Source organism: Columba livia, chromosome 4 (assembly GCF_036013475.1).
Source record: "Columba livia isolate bColLiv1 breed racing homer chromosome 4, bColLiv1.pat.W.v2, whole genome shotgun sequence".
Classification (NCBI taxonomy): domain Eukaryota; kingdom Metazoa; phylum Chordata; class Aves; order Columbiformes; family Columbidae; genus Columba; species Columba livia.
In genome coordinates, this window is record NC_088605.1 from 11,557,362 (window position 1) to 11,575,376 (window position 18,015).

The window sequence follows — 18,015 nt, forward strand, 5'->3', positions numbered from 1 at the left end:
TTCAAAATAGAGACACAAAATATTGTACAATTTAATTCACCAAGCTCCAATGAAAAATGAGATCTAATTTGTAAAAATAAATTAGTAACATTGCCCTTGGTAACGTTAAAAAACAGTTGTATTTAAGCAGGGTCTTCACGCAGTGACTGAGTGAGAGACAAGAGGCATGCTGGAGAGGAGAATGTGCTTTTGTCCCACAAGGACCATCCAGCAGTGGGACAACCTATTTTTTCCACTCTCATGAGACACTGGGTTTCAAACTTGTACTAACATCTGTCATCACACACAATTTCAAGAACCTTTTTGGATACACATCTATGCACTCATTTTTTGTCTTTACAACTCGACCTCTGAAATCCATTGGCAGGCAGAAGCCTCCCACTGACTTCCCTCAGCCTTGGTTCATGCCCTTAAAAATCCCTCAAGCTTTGACCTACAAAGCACTCCTGCTCGTGCTTCCATTTCACACCTATAAATTGTTTCAGTTAGGTTAGTGACAAACAAGTGTATGGTTGACTAGAAATTTGCTCTAAAAGGGGTTTGGATTAGACTTGAGGCTTTGTTTTGAAATTTTGTACAGTGCTTAGAATGTATTTGGCATCAAATAAAATATAGTACCGATATTAGCCTGTATAGCTATTTTAAAGTATGAGAGTAGCTATTAGAATAACACATTTTCAGAAATGTCTTCAGTTATTCAATTCAAAACAAGAGAAGCAGCTCTTTTCCCTGAGACATTTCACATGAACAGAAACTGATTTGCCTTACACATGTCCCGTATCACTTCAGAGAACTGCATCTGTCATTCTCCTTAATGATGGCTTGAGACAGTCAGTTATACAGAACAAAATGCTCACTAATAGTAAAACCAACATAGAGTTTGTGGAAGTAGATACAGAGAATTCTTTAACTCCATGAAACAAGAGTATTTAAGATTTTACCCAGTGAAATGTGGAACCCATTATGGCACTAAATGTGACAACTCCACAGAATCACAAAATGTTAGGGATTGGAAGGGAACTCAAAAGATCATCTAGTCCAATCCCCCTGCCAGAGCAGGAACACCTAGATGAAGTTACACAGGAATGTGTCCAGGCAGCTTTTGAATGTCTCCAGAGAAGGAGACTCCACAATCCCACTGGGCAGCCTGTTCCAGTGTTCTGATACACTTACTGAGAAGAAGTTTCTTCTCATATTTAACTGCAACCTCCTGTGTTCCAGTTTGAACCCATTATCCCTTGTCCTACCATTGGTTGTCACTAAGAAGAGCCTGGCTCCATCCTCATGACACTCACCCTTTATCTATTTGTAAACATTAATAAGGTCACCCCTCAGTCTCCTCTTCTCCAAACTAAAGAGATCCAGCTCCCTCAGCCTTTCCTCATAAGGGAGATGCTCCACTCCCTTCATCATCTTTGTTGCCCTGTGCTGGACTCTCTCCAGCAGTTCCCTGTCCTTCTGAAACTGAGGGGCCCAGAACTGGACACAATATTCCAGATGTGGTCTCACCAGGGCAGAGCAGAGGGGAAGGAGAACCTCTCTTGAACTCCTAACCACCTCCATTCTAATATACCCCAGTACTGACCCTTGAGGCACTCCACTAGATACAGGACTCCAACTAGACTCCACCCCATTGACCATGACTCTCTGACTTCTTTCCTTCAGCCAGTTCACAGTCCACCTCACTATCTGACCGTCTAGACCGCACTCCCTCAGTTTAGCTGTAAGGATGCTGTGGGAGACTGTGTCAAATGGTTTACTGAAATCAAGGTAGACCACATCCACCACTCTGCCATCATCTATCCACCTCATTATGTCCTCATAAAAGGCTATGAGGTTGGTCAAACATGACTTCCCCAAGCCACTCAAGTTTTTGCAGTCATACCAAAAAGCAGTAATGACAATTGTATGGCACATACTTTCTTTTGCCTGAGGGTCAAATGCCTTTTACTTTCAAGATACGCTGTTTTAATCTATTGAAAGCTGCATGGGCTTTGTCAGACTATCATGTTCTGTGACAGGGCCCTAACTCCATCACCAGAAGTGACACAGACAAGCAGGACATAGTTTCTATTTGTATTCTGTGTGGGTGAAAGAATAAAATATCAAGTTACTGAATACCAGAGAGGAGTGAGAGTTCAGACATGATTTGTACCTACTGCTGCTGTAGGCAGACCTGAGCTTATAAGAACAAACAAATCAGGTTAGACCAAATTATCATCCATTAAATACTAATAAGCAGCATCTATCAAGAACTGCAAAAAACAGTACATCGGCAGCATGTCTCAGATCACCACCTGGGTATTCTGGGTCACTCTGGTTCTCTGTGTTTCTGTGGTGATTACAAAAGCACCATTCTGCTAAAACCATGTGAGCTATATATGTAAAAACTGTAGGCGCTTATATTTGTCTCTGCAGATCTTGGGTTTGTCCTTGAGGTACATAAATTATATGACTCTATATTTTGCTCACCAAAGTAAATGCTCATGGTACTCCACCAGCAAACAAAATAACAAGGCTCAGAGTGCCACTAAGTCAATATATCCTTGTTCTAAACAGGAAGACTGGTGAATATAAGCCCTTGTGTTGTTGGAGGGAAATGTTCAGCCAGGGCCCTGTGGGATGGAGGAGCAATTTTAAAGAAATTGGTTCTACTCTCTCATCCTCTCTAAAAATACATAAAATTGTTCATGCTGTTAAATTACCATTTGCTGGTACCTGGCAGACTCCTAATTGATTAGAGAAAACTAATTCAGTATAATGAATTATTTGCAAGTGAAGTATCTGAAATATCTACTTTATTAATATTTTTGATTTAAAATTATTATTTTATTCAGATGTCTCAGATAAGACCTTGTTATAGTCCAGAAAAGTAACTTAAAGGAAGGCTGATTATTTTATTGGCACTGCACTAGGTTAGACTTATCCAAATAGTTCAGAGTTATTCCCAGCTGGGAAAAAGAAAGAAAGTTGTCGTGTTTTGGAAGCAGCCTTTTTTTCCCCCTGGTAAACTATCTTGACCTTTCCTAGGAAAATTCAGAATTTGTTAGTTAGCAAAATTTCAGTTAAAGCTCCACCACTGATCTCTGCATGAATTCACGTTTAGCTTCCTTCCCTCCTGAGCTGTGACCTTCTCTGCTGGCACAGGCCAAATCACACCCTCCTTCACATCTTTCACCTTTGCATCCAACTGAGGACACCTTTTAGAAGAGAAGTGGAAAACAATATTTTTGTGGGAATCCCTTTAGCTCAGTATCTGAAGTTTCTTCTAGTTGCACTCCATATTGACAGTCACGTGTAAGGCTGACTCATAAGACAACATAATGAGACATAGTTCAGTGTTACTGGTTTCTTCTTTATTTGGCCGTAGCAAAAGTGACTTCACCAGTCCAGATCTACCTGGGAAGACAGAACAGCGAGAGTCTTCCTGTCAATTTCTGTGACTATGTGACACCTTCCCATACTTTCACTGGCCCCTGCTGCCTGAGACACAAATGCCCCTGTTTTAACTCCAAAAGGCCGTTCCCCAACACATCCTATCACCTCAGGCAGTAGCAGGAGCTGCCGTCACTGAATCAACTGCTGACGTCAGTCTGGTTTTCCAAAGTGGATTTTTAAACACACTTTTTTATGCTTTCTCCATTTTGATCTACCTTCCTTAACTCTTCTGCGTTATCCTCCTCATAGTCCATCTGAACACTCTTCTTTGCCACATGCCAAAAAAGCACTTGACAATGACTGACATGTCTTGGCAAGCACATGCTGTTACCTTTCCAGCTCACCTACTGTGACTAATACCAATATAGGCTGACAACCTTCTAAGTAGAATTTGGATACATTGACCAATGGTTCATGGTTTCCTTGGTACACCACACTGGTATGCTGTTTCTTTGGGATTTTTTTTTTGGTTGGTTGGTTGATTTTTTTTTGAGGGGAAGGGGGTTGAGACTAAGCCTCTGTTTTTATCTTCTGTTCAGAAGTCTGCATTACAAGGACAAGAAAGATTTTGAAATAGAAGCTAATAAAAACATCTCCCGGTTCAACTGCTGGAAATATGGCAGCACTGGGAAGTTTCAGTCAAAACGAGATAATGGCCTCAGCTTGGTCCTCTACTACTCCTTTTGGTCAGCAAACTCCACACAAAACACACATAAAATACCACTATTCAGATTTCAGTATTCAGTACTTGTATTACATAGATGCAAGCTACAGCACACAAAGCTGTCTAATGGTCGTGCCCAGTGATACTGGGTCATATTTATCCAAGGCCACAGTTCCACAGGACACCGGCTTCAGTAACAAAGTCAATGTCAATAAGTCATACTGGGTTTTTCCCATGGGACTCTCCATTAAATCTAAGGTGATAAACACAGCCAGAAAAATCATGCCATCAGACAGATTTTTAACCACTTTTCCTGGCTGAGGCAACACACTGAAAATCCATGGTTCAGCCGCAGTTTCTCCATGTTACCTTCACCTCAACCAGATGCATCAGAATAGTCCATACTTGGGAAAAAAAAAATCAATATACACTCAACTACATTAAGACAGCAAAATTCATATTAGTGGGAAACAGCTAAACTGGAAGTGACATTAGCCCTCAGTGATGATTTTCACTAACCAGTGTAGTTATCCTGACAGCCTAGAAGGTGTTGCACAGATAGAATGTTATCTCTCTACGAATGACTAAAGTCTAGTGATGGGGTGCAAGGAGAGAGCATACAGAAGAAAATGCTCTTTTTATATCCTGGAGAAAAATCTAAGATAGATAAACTAGTTTCAATAGAAAATACTCAGTCATCCCTAATATTTAATTTCTTTTATGTAAGAGAAAACAGGGCTTACGGCTTTAGGGTTTTTTAAGAGATAATGGTTTGTTTTGTGAAGATTTTTAATTTAAAGAAATACCCCGAGCAAAACCATGTTTTCAGAAAGCCTAAATAGTCAGCACCCAAACAGTATTTCCAATGCTTATAGGGGCTCCAGTTCATCTTATCTCTCTGTGGATACAACATGAACTTTCATATCAATGCCTAGGCATTCCCATTATGCCTCTATCCAGTAAACATTAATGTTGGTTTTTTTTTCCCCTAAATATTAATAGATGTGATTTCTTTTGCAAAAGAAACTTTTCCATTGATAAGAAGTAGGACAATCTTAAGCAGTCTCTAGCTCACTGTCTATGTTTGTCATAGGTATATAGAAAGAAAAAAAACACCAGTTATGCAGACACCAGGTGTGGAACTGTCACAGTTTACTGACCAGAGAAACCAGCTGCGGAACAGCAATCACCCAGCTGCAGGGCAGCTCTGTAGGAATGGGTACAGACACCATCTCCATGCAGGAATATCAACAGCACAATGTGGTCCCAGGGTAAGGTCTCAGCTACTTACAGAATCATATACTTGTAATGAACCAAACAGAAACACATCAACAACTTAATCAGTGTTAGCTTGACACAAGTGACACTTTTTAGCTCTCTGTCAAAATTTTGCAGTTTTGTTGATTGTACAATTAAGATCTAAGTGGGGATTCAGTTATAGCACTTCCACTTCGATACTGTTGATGAAATCCAGCTGAACTTCTAATTTAACTAATATTTTACAGCCATAGGAAAAAACCTACATAATTCTAACTAGCTGGAATAGGCCAACATGTAAGTGCACAGCACGGCTCAGTGTCACAGTTTGTGATACATTTACATGAGGTATAAGCCAATAGGCAGTGGGGCCTGAGCAGTGAAATTTGCAGTCTTGTCTCCAGGTTACTCTCCTTCAGTTCTTAACACTTTGTAGAAGTTTTCCTCCACTCTTTTGGTTCATGCCCCTAAATTCAATCATAGCACTAAATGGTACTAAAGCACCAATTTTCACAGGAACCCTGGGCATTGCCTTCTGCAGTTCACAGCATCTTTACGTTGATCAGACTCTCCTCTGCCTTTATGTGAAGGGCTGCAGAAGCCAATGTCACAAAAAAAAACACAGGAGAACAAGGCTTGAAGGTGTTCAAGATACGAAAATCACACAGCATCACACTACAGGTGCCAAACTGCGCTCCTTGAGGTAAGATCTTCCCATCAAACCTAAGCCTGATGAAGGTGCACTATGGACAAGATAAGGGGGTGATAATGGATAATGGTAGTTGCATGGGGGGCTGTTAAATGGAAGACAGTAATGAAGACTTCATATTCAAAATGCAATAGGAACTAAGGAAATAATTTAAACGTTTGCCTTTGATCTCTTTAGTAATATCTCAATATGACAAGTTGGAAAGAGAAAAAAGCATACCTTAGAACATGGAGCAGAAGCCATAAAAGTTTAAAAGTCCATGAGTACTAAGATACTTTTCATAGACATGACATTTCAAAAAGAAGAGAAATATGCCCATAGTCCAGGCCTGCCTATGGGCTTTGTCCATGCATAGATCCAGGTCCCAGCACAGGCCACGTTGTTTAGAAGACTGAGAAATTCTTCTCGTCCCCAATAATGTCGAGGTGGCTCTAAGTTTGATTCATGAAATCTGCAACAAATTCACAGTCCTTGTAAGGCATAAGGCAATTACCTTGTATTACCTGTGGGTTAGACTTTCTTTTTCCCCCCCTCTCATATTAATTGTATTATCCCATTTTAGTTATTTGCATCAAGAACCATTTCATTCACAGCCATGAGCCTCCCTAGCCAAACCTCAACATACACAGATAGTCTCTGCCACATGAACTGCATTGCATGTGGGCAACAAAAGACAGAGAGAAAGATTAGTATTGTTCTCAGCTTATAAACAAAAACCTGAGACAGGGAAAATGATGAAATACCTGGATTCGTGGCAGTAGAGTTCTACTATAACTTTTTCTTCAGTTTTCCACCACAACTTTACAGCTAAACTGCATAGTTTAATTTCACTTCGGATTGTACAATTCCCGTATTTGGACAGGGCTCAAATGCTACCTAAAAAATGGAATGTGCAGTGCTCTTTCAATCATCATGGCATGCAGACTATGCTCAAACTCAACATGAGCCTCAGGAGTTTTAAGGCTCCATTACCCATTTCACCTCTCTGACAGTTTGATTTAAGCAGCTGTCTAGTGATGATTTCCCATATTCCTCCTTACCAGCTGATCACAGGTACCTGCCAGTAATACTGTGCACATAAAACACTTGCAATCAGCAGCTGTTCATCCTGAATGCAAAAAAAAAAGAGAGGTTTTTCCAAGCAGACAGCAGTCTCCTGTGATATGGAAGAGTTTCTTCTGACTTCAGTAAGCCAGAGATGCATTTTTAAAGCTGAGGAAGTACAGGAGCAGAGGGCTGAGCAAGGAGAGCATCTCTGAAAGAAAATGAAGTTCTGGAAGGCAATTAATGGAGCAGATCAAGTTTTTCATCAGAATTTAAGTCTGGCAATGTTCTGGGAGACTTTTTAAGAATATTTCCCTTCAGTCAACCAAAAACCTGTTCTTGCAATCAGCAGAAAAAAAATCCATATTCCTGCAAACTGGCATCAACTAAGAAGCACAGTGATGCTCAAACACAGAGTTATTTTCACCAGTGTTGGTGCACTGAACTTTCCCAGCTCTCCCAAAAGTCTCCCTGGCACATCATGGATGCCAGGGATTGATTTGTGCTGATTCCTGACAACTGGGTGGATGGAAGAAGTTACTCCCTATCTTTTTTAAATTACTATTTCAAACATTGTTAAGAAATTTAAAGAAGGAGAAAGTAAAGAGTTTTGAACCAGGAGAATTGCCTTTAAGCTAAGGTCACTGGTCATCTGTCTAGCACAAATTGTCCTTGAAGTGAAGTATCAAACCACAGGAAGGCAGAGATTTTGCCACAGACTGCTGGACATATATATTAATAAAAATGTTTCACATAATTATTCAAAGTGAATAGAATTACTTAAATGCCATATACAAGCCTGTAAACCAATCTCTGTTAGATTCAAGGAACTGACATGACATGTTTTTACCTGATGTCTACCAATTGTGGATTTTTACACCTTTCACTGAAATAGCTGACTCTGGACTCCCTGTGACTGTTAGATGTCCCTTGGGTTCAAACTGCTGTGAAATTCCTGTGCAAAGCAGAATGTTATTTGGCAAGACTAAGAAGGAATAAAAGTCAGGAATAATGATAAAAACCCAGGAAATGTTGATATAGATTGTCCATTTATACTAGCAAAAAAACCCCAAATTTAACTTCAGCTGATACCATGACCTATCGCCCTTTCCAAATAAAGATTTACTTTATTATTTGGTGGACATCTGCATTTGAGAGTGGAAGTAAGAAAAAAAGTAAACCACACACCTTAGGATGTTAAAATACTTATTTCACTCAACACTGTTGGATTACATTGGACAGAGCTGTAGAGTCCTGGGGAGCAGGTAGAGCTGACAGACACCCTGTACAGGAGGCTAGGGGGGCCCTAATCCTTGTCAGGCACTTTCTCTAGTGACTCACCCTGAATGGTATAAAGTAGGTTAATACTTTTTGATTAGTTTTGAAATCCACTTTAATTGGTCACTAATAGGTATGTATGGGACAATTTTATTATGCCTGGGATAACATAACACTCAATGCTAAGAAATTATGGAAATTATTCTTGGCTGGATGGCCAGCAGCAAACAGGCTACTGGATGCACAGAAGAATGATAGAGAAAATTTTAACCTCAATGTTTATAAAAGGAGCACCTCCAAGTACAATACAAAAATGGCTAAGGCTGGGCAGTTTTCCAAAGACTTAAAAATTTGAGAATATCATTGAGGAACATATCTGCAGAAGTCCAACGGGAAAAGGGCTAAAGACAACATCATTAAACAGATGACCTGATGTTGTGTCACTTGTCAGTATCTATCAGCTGGTGCAAGCAACTTCTCAGCATTTTCACATGCATCAGGACATCACATCCTTTCTGTGCAAAGCCAGGAACTGCAGGGAACAGGATTAAACAGCCTGGAATTTGCTCTGTTGCATCCCACACTGTTTACAAGTGCAGTGTTGCAAATCTGGATGTAGAACAGAGCAACACAACTGTCTTCTCCTCTTGTACTTTTGAAGATGCAGTGGTTAAGCAAGCTCTCAGAAAGGTGTTTGGACAGCAAATGCATATGGAAGAACTTGTATCTTTCTAAATAACTGCTGCTTTCAAGTGCAGAAAGGTATTTCGTAGCCCTTCAGAGAGCCTAATTAAGCTTATTTCAAAGGGAATGGATGGTAGTAATTTGTTCTCCCACAATCTTCAGACATACAAAACTACCGCAGAGTTCAAAACAAAGCCTTAACACTCAGACAAGTCACTCTCATGGATTGGCAGCTAAAAACTACTAAATAAATGGCCTGTAATTCAGAAGCCAGGATTTCAGAAGCTGCTGAGTGCTTTTTGAAGTGTTAAGTACATCTGCTGCTTAAAACTAGTTATTACTGTGAACGGTCATCATTAACCAAGGAAACTCAGACTCACACCTGACCCAAGTGTTGCAGCCTTGTGCACTTAATGAGGCAGCAAGTCCTGTCCTTAATTAAAATGCAGAAGAGAGGCAGGTTACCCTGCTGCCTCTACATTCTCGTTGATTGGAGAAGATGCTGCTGAGTGCACCGCACTTTTATGAAGTCAGGACATTTATTTTTGGTTCATAAATATTAATTCAAGGCATCCAACCTCAAACATTTGAAAGTCTTGGCTCTTCTTTATTATTATTCATTGCACAATGATATTTTAATTGGAAACAGATAATTACCAGAATATTAATTCTACTGTCTTGGAATCAGCATGAGTTTATCTGTATACAAAGAAGCACTCCAAGTGTTTGACTGTATCTTAAGGCTGGCAAATGTCACACTATATTGCATGTAAGCATTATGCCAAATACATATTTTACATCTAGATGTCTGCTGTATTGTATAGAGATGTTTCCTAAGGGCTAGGGCTGTAAGAGTAACTGAATTTTTCCCAGCCGCAGCCTTGTATAAAATTAGAGTAAGGTAGAATCTCTAATTAGTTTCAAATGACAATGAAAAGTCTTTCAGGCTTGACAAGAGCATTTTGCAGAAACCTGATGAAATCTGAAGGTGACTGCTCATATGCTAACAACATACTGTTTCAGTGGGATCACTTGATTTCTGAAGGATCAAATTATCCCTGTAAGAAAGCCCAGTTTTGACAGAACCAAAGCAGAAAAATCATCAGAAAGTGGAGCAGCTTCTAGCAGGGACTCCCTGATGAACCTGCAGTGTTGGAGGAATTAGCAATGCCTAGGGTGTTTCTCATGGTAGACAAGTATTTGCCAAAGCAATGGGTCTTAGCTGTCCTGCAACACTGATTCAAAACATCTCATTAACATTGCTTCAGGATTTGTTTCTGGTGGAAGGAAAAAAAAAGGAAAAAAGATTTTTTAAATTATTTTGAGTTTTTTTTTTTTGCTGAACATTGTTACCTTTTTGAATCTTCCTCTACCCTAAAACTTTCAGAATTTTTTTCACCCTCCTTTTATTTTAAATGTGTATGATTTGTAACATATAAGCAGATACAGTAACAGCTTCAAGAAGAGGGAGGAGTTATTCCCCCCATTGCTGAACTTTTTATCCTCCAATAAATGCCTTTTTCCTTTTGAAAGTGGGTATAAAACACCTCAACATCCAGTGGGCCAAGGAGAACAGCAGCAGTCTCCTGACACTTTCCAGCAAGTTCCTAGTGTTTCTCTACTGAATAGCGGATTATCCGTAAAAAAGGAGCAGCCTCTGGAGGGAGAATCAGGACAAAGATGCTGAACTCCCCTGTCCCAGATGATTAAGATGGTCTCATGAGCCACAGAGAAAAATCACTCTAAATCTTTGCAGCAGGACTAATGAAGACTGATTTCTTGCAGCTACAGTACAATTCCCAAGCTCTGCACCCATCCCTTCCTCCTCCCCTGCAGTAACCTCAGCTCCCCTCCATGTCCTCAGCTGACTCTGCAAGGAAGGAGAAGGCAGATGCTGCTGGAGCCAGAGGTGTTCTGATCAGCCAGCTGGCTGCTGCTGGCATTGGTGGTGAGCCTGAAGCCAACAGTCTCAGGGCTACATGGGGAGGGGTCATCAAATGGACTTGGAAGCCATAAATCTTTGACGTTTCCCCCCACCTTTCTATCTTAATCAGAACTAAACAACGAGTAAAGAGTATTATTGCAGAAAGAGAGAAAGACATTCTGGGACAGCACATGGATAACTTTACTTTCCTTAGGAAAGTGGACAGGGGAAGGAAGCAACACTTTATGTACAACCTTAATGAAAAACCAGGCTTTTGGGAGCTAGAAGAACCACAATGTCTGTACAGGATTTCTGAGCAAAAGTTCAGGCATCAATCTGCTAGTGCTGCTTCTCTGTTCCTCGACCTTATTATTCTCCTGCAGTAGTAATTTCTAGCAAAAGGCTTACAGGTTTCAGTGCTGCTGAGTTCTGCACAAGCTATGTTTGAAACATTGGACTCTTGCTTAGATTTGAAAAACATATGCTTCAGCAGGTCGTTCACATACGGCAAAGAGGCATCAAAAAATCTATGCAGGCAGTGAATTAATCACATCCTGAAATATTTCTTGAGAAGAGACAGCCATTGCTTTCATAACAAGTCAGACTCAATGCAAGTAAAGACGTGGACAAAATGTATCTCCAGCTTCATTTCTAATTCCAAGTTCTCTGTTTTTACAATACAAAAGTAAAAAACCCAACCAAGCCTGGAAGCAGACCTGTGCCACAATTTACCCATGGAAACAAAAAGCAGTTGGCTGCATTCAAAAGTTCTTTCACAGCTGACATATGGACTATAACTTTTAAAGTCAAATAGAGATGCCAAAAAGTATACTTTGGGTGAAGCATTAAGACTTCCGTTATAGTAGGGAAGGTATAAAAAGTCTGTGTTCCATAGTAGTGCCCTGACAAAGTGCAACTTACAGTGTCTAGTTTTCTCCCACTTTTGATGCCCCTGAGAGGCACTGTGAGTGCGGTTTTGAGAAGTGTCAGGACCCCAGTTTGTACATGGGGACTGCCAAAACGCTGGGTGCAGTTCATAGAACCAGGAGGGGATCCTGCAGGGAAGCAGGCAGAGATAAGGTTGGCAGCCAGAGATAAGGATCCAGCAGCCAGGTACATAACTAGGCTGGTAAAACCCTGCCTGGATTTCAAAGCTTTCCTGGCACTCCTCACCAGCCCTACTGAGTTATCCAACAGTCCTCCCAGTCACAGTTATATATATCCATATGTTTATCAGCACCATATTATAATGAATGGGCTTTGAAGCAACCTCGTGCTGCCTGGATAACAAATCACACACTTCCAGCTATAGAGTTTAACTCTCGCTACTAGGTCTCGTACTTAGTTCTGAAAGTTCCTGATCTGGTAAATAACCTGTTTCCCCAAAAATAAGGTCTGCTCCAAAATAAGCCCTAGCATGATTTTTCAGGGTTTTTGACAATGCTCAAAATATAAGCCCTAGTTACAGTTAATTAAAAAATGTGAATTTAAATAGTGTCCAGGCAGCTATACATGTAAAAAATTAATAAGTTTTGGAGAAAAAAATTAATAAGGCCCTGTCCTATTTTGGGGGAAACAGGGTACTTATTTGGCCAATTGCTCATCACTCTCAGATCCAATAGCCAAACTGTAAGAAAAGCCCACTGGACTAAATTACATGTTAATGTAGAAATGGCCCAGGAGCTTTGGAGTCAGCCCCGGTGGTCACCAGGAAAAGGGATTTAAAACCCTACCCCAAACAGAAGTGAAGTACAATGACGTGGCGAGGAACAGAGCTGCTCTTATGGGCATTAAGGAAACACAGAAACAGATATGAAATATCTTACAGGTTGAGTTTTAAGATTTAAAAAAAAAAACTTACCCAAATAAATCAGGGAGATTTACTTATTCCTGTTTTGTGGCTCATAACCTAGTCTCAAAACTTAAAATTGAATCTTAATTTATAGAAGCAGACTGGAAACAGAGATTCAAAAGAAAGTGTATTGAAGTCCTGACAAATTCTCATTAGCTTAACAGTTTGGAAAGCTGGCCTTGCTTTGGCAGTAGGAGTTCTTTGTCTTTTGTCTAGACTAGTTAATAAGGTTCCTTTAAAATACCTAAAACTAATTTTTAAATTAATGAGAGCATATAACTTCATGAAGCATTATAAATTCATTAAAGTATTAAATACAACTTCTCCACAGATTAGCAAGCTATTAAAATTCCCATTTGTGAATATTATTAAAAAATGTATACAAAAATCTAATTTTCTATTTGGTTTCAGAAGAACAGATTTAAGCTTTCCAATCAAATAATCCTCATGTGAATTCTTCTGAGGAAAAAGAGAAGAGTCTCATAATACCTATTTTCAGATGAGGGGGAAAAAAAAAGAAAAAGCTATTTTATATGCAAATATAACTGATTTTATTTAATTGTTCCCAAGGGAAGCAGAAGATTTGTGTGCAAACCTCTTGACAACTGGTAGCGACTTCAAACTCCTAATTTTTTTCTCAAGATATTAGTTCATAGCTGAACCTTCTTAATGTAAGAGTGCTCAGTCCTGTAGTGCACTGTATTAACACCTTCATTTTCCCACCTGCTCACTGCTCCTTTGTAGAAAGATGTGCTCGACACCTCAGAAGTTCAGCAAAAAAGTGGGAAATTTCCCCAAAACAGTACTGTAAGAAGTATTTCTTAGCCTACCACTAGAAAATTCATTTTAAACAAACATGCAGCAGCTGAAATGATCATGCTAACGTAACTATATGAGGCATCCTTCACAATATTTAAGTTCTATGCTGCTCCCATGGCAAGTGGTAGAAACACATAACTCACAGGCACAGCCAGGCACATCAGGCAACTTAAATTCTATCTCTTCCTTTTACCTTGTGGGAAAAATCTAAAGGGTGTCTTGTGGGGAGGTATTTTAAAATTAAATTTAAAAATTACATTGTCACAAGCACAAAAACTGTACTATCTATTTGCAAAGAGTCTGGTCTCAAGCTACCACACAGCTGGGTTTTAGGCTGCATAACAAAGACCTTTTTCTGTGCTCTCTTGTTCTGTCAAACATCTCTGTGAAACTTCCTCAGAGCAACACATCCTTGTCTCTGCTTAGTTAGTTTATCCACTTGACAATTTGTATACAAATCCACATCTCTAATTTTGCTATTCAGTTCATGCAGTCTAAACACTTTACTAACCCCTCAAAAAGCCAGATTTACACTCTTACATAAACCTTAACCATGAGTTTAGAAAAGGGAAACATCTAAGTAGTCTAACATGGTCAAAGCCAGGAACACCCACTGAGCATTTTGACCCATTTACCACAGAGCTTTGCAATAGTTTGCTGTGTCACATGCCTTTGTGTCAGCAGATGTGTAGAGAGAGACACCATACATATTTTCGTTTTGTTTTCCTTTTCCTCCTGAATTTGTGCTATGGCTTCTAGATCTCAGCAGAGAGAATTTAAGGAGCATGTTGTGCTCCCCAGTCCTGTGGCTTTAATGACCTGTTCCTCTTCAGGTGCAAATTATGCTCTTTTGAATAGGTGATTTCATTTGCATTCAGCTGTTCACATGCCCACCCCAGGCACATCCAGGCTCTTGCCTGTTCCCACACACCTTTCAACCATGACTGGCACTATGTTGTCTTGCAAGGCAATGGGTTCAAGTATGACTCATAGCCTAATGGAGTAATTCTAGCTTTGTGAAAACCCTGATGAGCGTTTGGGAGTGTAGTGAATTTAACATCAGAGAAACCAAAGTACTACTCCAGCTGACAAGTCCATCCCTTCAACTGCTGACAATCATGTATGCAAACATGTACTTTTTGATGCCTTTTGGACTGAAGTCCTACTACATGTATCAGGGTGTACAAAATGTTTTTCTATACTGAGTTACCTTGAGCTGCATTTTCCTGTAAGGAGGAAGGGTTGAAGAAATAGAAGTATGAAAAGGTCTGCATGAAAAGGTTTTCTTGAGCCTGGTCTAGTAAAACTGTTTGAGGTGGAAAAGCATTCAGCAGAGACACAGCAGAGCTCCTCAACTTCACCAGCATCCCTTTCTCTGCTACACAGGGATGTGCAGGTGGCTCCAGCACTGACAACAGACACATAACATAAAACTAAAGCAGTTTGTTCCAAAGCACTGTTTGAACTTGGTCATACAAATCTTAGAATTTGTTTCCCCAGATGACTTAAGACTTTCATTCCATGATTGCACTTTTTCTACTCTGAAATAAAGCATTTTTGTAAATTGTTTAGATGAACACAGACTGTATTTTTTGTTAAGAGCTTAAGTTACACAGTGGAAAAGCTGCATCTGCTGCAGATGCTGTGCATTCAATATTTAGCTCCAAGTAGAGCTGGAACATTAGCTGCATCAATGGTCAAATATAGGAATTGTGCTGTATTATTTATTGTTCAAACTGACATAAAAATATGATTCAAAAGTTTGTAGCCATTGCAAAGTCTGCTACATCAGATCCCACAACAATTATCTCAAGTTCCTTCTTTATTACTTGAAGGGCATCACACTGCTGTTCTGAAACAAAGACAAAAAATGTATAGTACTCTATACAGCATTCTATGGATTAAAGCCTTTGTCAACAAAGCCCATTATCATACTATTAAATGTGTTGATGAATGGAAGTTGCTATTCAACTGGAAGTGGGAAAAATAAAACACCTGTGTGTCTCAGGTTTTATCACTGATTTCAGGAGTGATTTTTGCACAGTTTGTCAGTTTTCCCATCTATATGCAGAGAGTTTGGAAACTGGCTGATGCCCTTAGATAAATTCTAGGGTTCCCAGGGATGTGACTGAGCATGGAAGAAGTACTGAGGTAATGAAGTGGTGGAAATTATGTCAGTTTTCAGCAAAACTGATTAAGGAACAAAGGCATAGCAATTAAGTAGTTAAAACTGAAAGAAATATTTTAACCCTGCAGCTAAGAAAATGCCTATGTGTAACATCAGCCTTCTGCTTGAAGCCTCTTTGACTTTCTTCTAAAATAGCAGCTATCAGGACATCATCACTTGCAGAAGATACTTGCTAATCAGACAGTAATTATAACCCACTCACATTCTAGAGCTGTCCAGTTTAATGTGGCAGGTTACATTAAATTTTAAATCCTATATGTTACCAAGCTCACAAATAAGAAGTTCTTAATTTTTTTTTTTTAATTTTTTTATTATTATTGGTTTTTAGTCTTAGTTTTCCACAGTGAGGAGAGTGTTTTGGCTCAGGCTAGTTAAAAACAATACTACATGACCCAATAGCTGAACCAAGGCAGTAAAATCTTGAAGCTAACAAGTCAACCTGATCTGAAAACTGACAGTCATACAAACCAGCTCATGTAGTTTTGTAGCAATTACAGGTCTACATTATCACTAGAGTTAAATATGAATTACTTGTGAAGTGCTTTAGAAGTCAATAAGATGTTTGTCAACTCAATAGATACAGGTTTTTTAACTGTTTTTTCAGGAGTATGTTAGAGTAAAACATTGCAAGTCTTGCAACTGAGTCTCAGCAGTTTGATATTACTAATTCAATATCAATTAAGTCCCTGTTAGTCTGAGGCCACTACATTTTAAAAGTTATTTTGTTTTAGCCACACCAAAATAATCGTGGGATTCAACATGTATTGCACTATAGCAGTTGAAATATAACTTGATACTTCACTTATATGTGGATTCAGTTTTCAGCAACCACAAGCCCATTTCTGCTACTTTTCTGTACCCCATTGACTGTACTCACTCAGGTATTTGACTTCCACACAGTTTCTGGGTCACCACTGCTGAGATGGGAGTGCAATCAGCAGGAGTTTTGTCCAGAGTATTAGAGTCTCCATGGGATATTCAAAAGCAGCAGGAGATGTGGCTAGAGATGAGCCTACAACATATGTCTAAGGAACATCCAGGAGATAGCTCTAAAAAGCAGAACTAGAGACAAACATAACTCAGGTCATGGCCATGTCTGAGCTTAAATGAGGTTCCATGGCCCATGATCAGGGGGTGGGGAGCAGTCCCAGGTGAGGCTTTTGAGGATCATTAAGGCCCATTCATGCTCTCAGGACACTAGTAATGATAAACCAAAAGATGAGGAAGCAGATTGGCTGTAGAACTCAAGGGTTTAAGGAGAATTTGATGAGGCTGGATGGACCACCTAGGATGATTGGTAAGTTATGCCATGTGAAGACCTTAAATGAGAACACAGGACTGGAATCCAGATAGTGAAGATGTCAAAATCCGTGAAAGAAAGAAAAGATATTACATTATAAACAAAGGGAGAAGTTTAAAATAAAATAAAACACAATACAGTTCAAAAAGCTGATGGAATTTGATATGCAAAGTCTCCTCCAGGCAGGCAGTAGGACTAATGGCACAATGCAGAGGTAAAGCTGATATACTCAGTAGAAACTCAGACAGGAGTAAGTCCGGGCAGTGAAATCATGTTCTCCCCCCAGATCTGCAGGTTTCTTATCTTTTGTTACGTTGTTTGGAGTCTAGTAGTGTGTTATATTCTCTCCCTAGAGATGGTCCCCAGATAAACCACCAAGTCACCTCTCTCAGGTGACAGAGACCAAAGTAACAATTGCATAAATGGTACTTTTAGATGACTCAGGTGAAGGTCAACATCATTACATATTTCTAACTTTTCATGGTTTTTTAAATTTGTTTTAGAACATACAACACCATATAACAAAACAGAACAATGTAAAGTATTCAATGCTTATGAAATCCCAAAACTTAATTTGCTGTGCCACTTATTCTGCTTTTCTTCATCCCATGAGTTAATGCTTCAGGATACATGGACAATTAACATGATGACACAAAACATCTTTCTATCCATATCATGCTCCACAGATGGGCCTTTTCTGCTGACTCCTCTGTATTCGTCTCTTCATTTATTAGAAGACAGAAGGTGTATGGTGAAAAATAGAAGAGGAAGGTTATTATTTTGACCAAAATACAACTAAGAGAAAGCCAGAAAAGTAAATTTGTCCATTACGGTAGTTTTCATACATATGCTGAACAA

At 39.4% G+C, this 18,015-nt stretch overlaps 1 long non-coding RNA gene across 1 annotated transcript in view; it reads right to left on the minus strand.

Moving 5' to 3' along the window:
- The window catches only part of LOC110359197 (uncharacterized), a 35,340-nt gene extending 18,416 nt beyond the window's left edge, over window positions 1-16,924 (minus strand). The window contains exon 1 of the long non-coding RNA XR_002414187.2: window positions 16,735-16,924. This is a non-coding gene — a long non-coding RNA (uncharacterized LOC110359197). The remainder of the gene's footprint in view (window positions 1-16,734) is intronic.
- Between the last annotated feature and the right edge of the window lie 1,091 nt (window positions 16,925-18,015).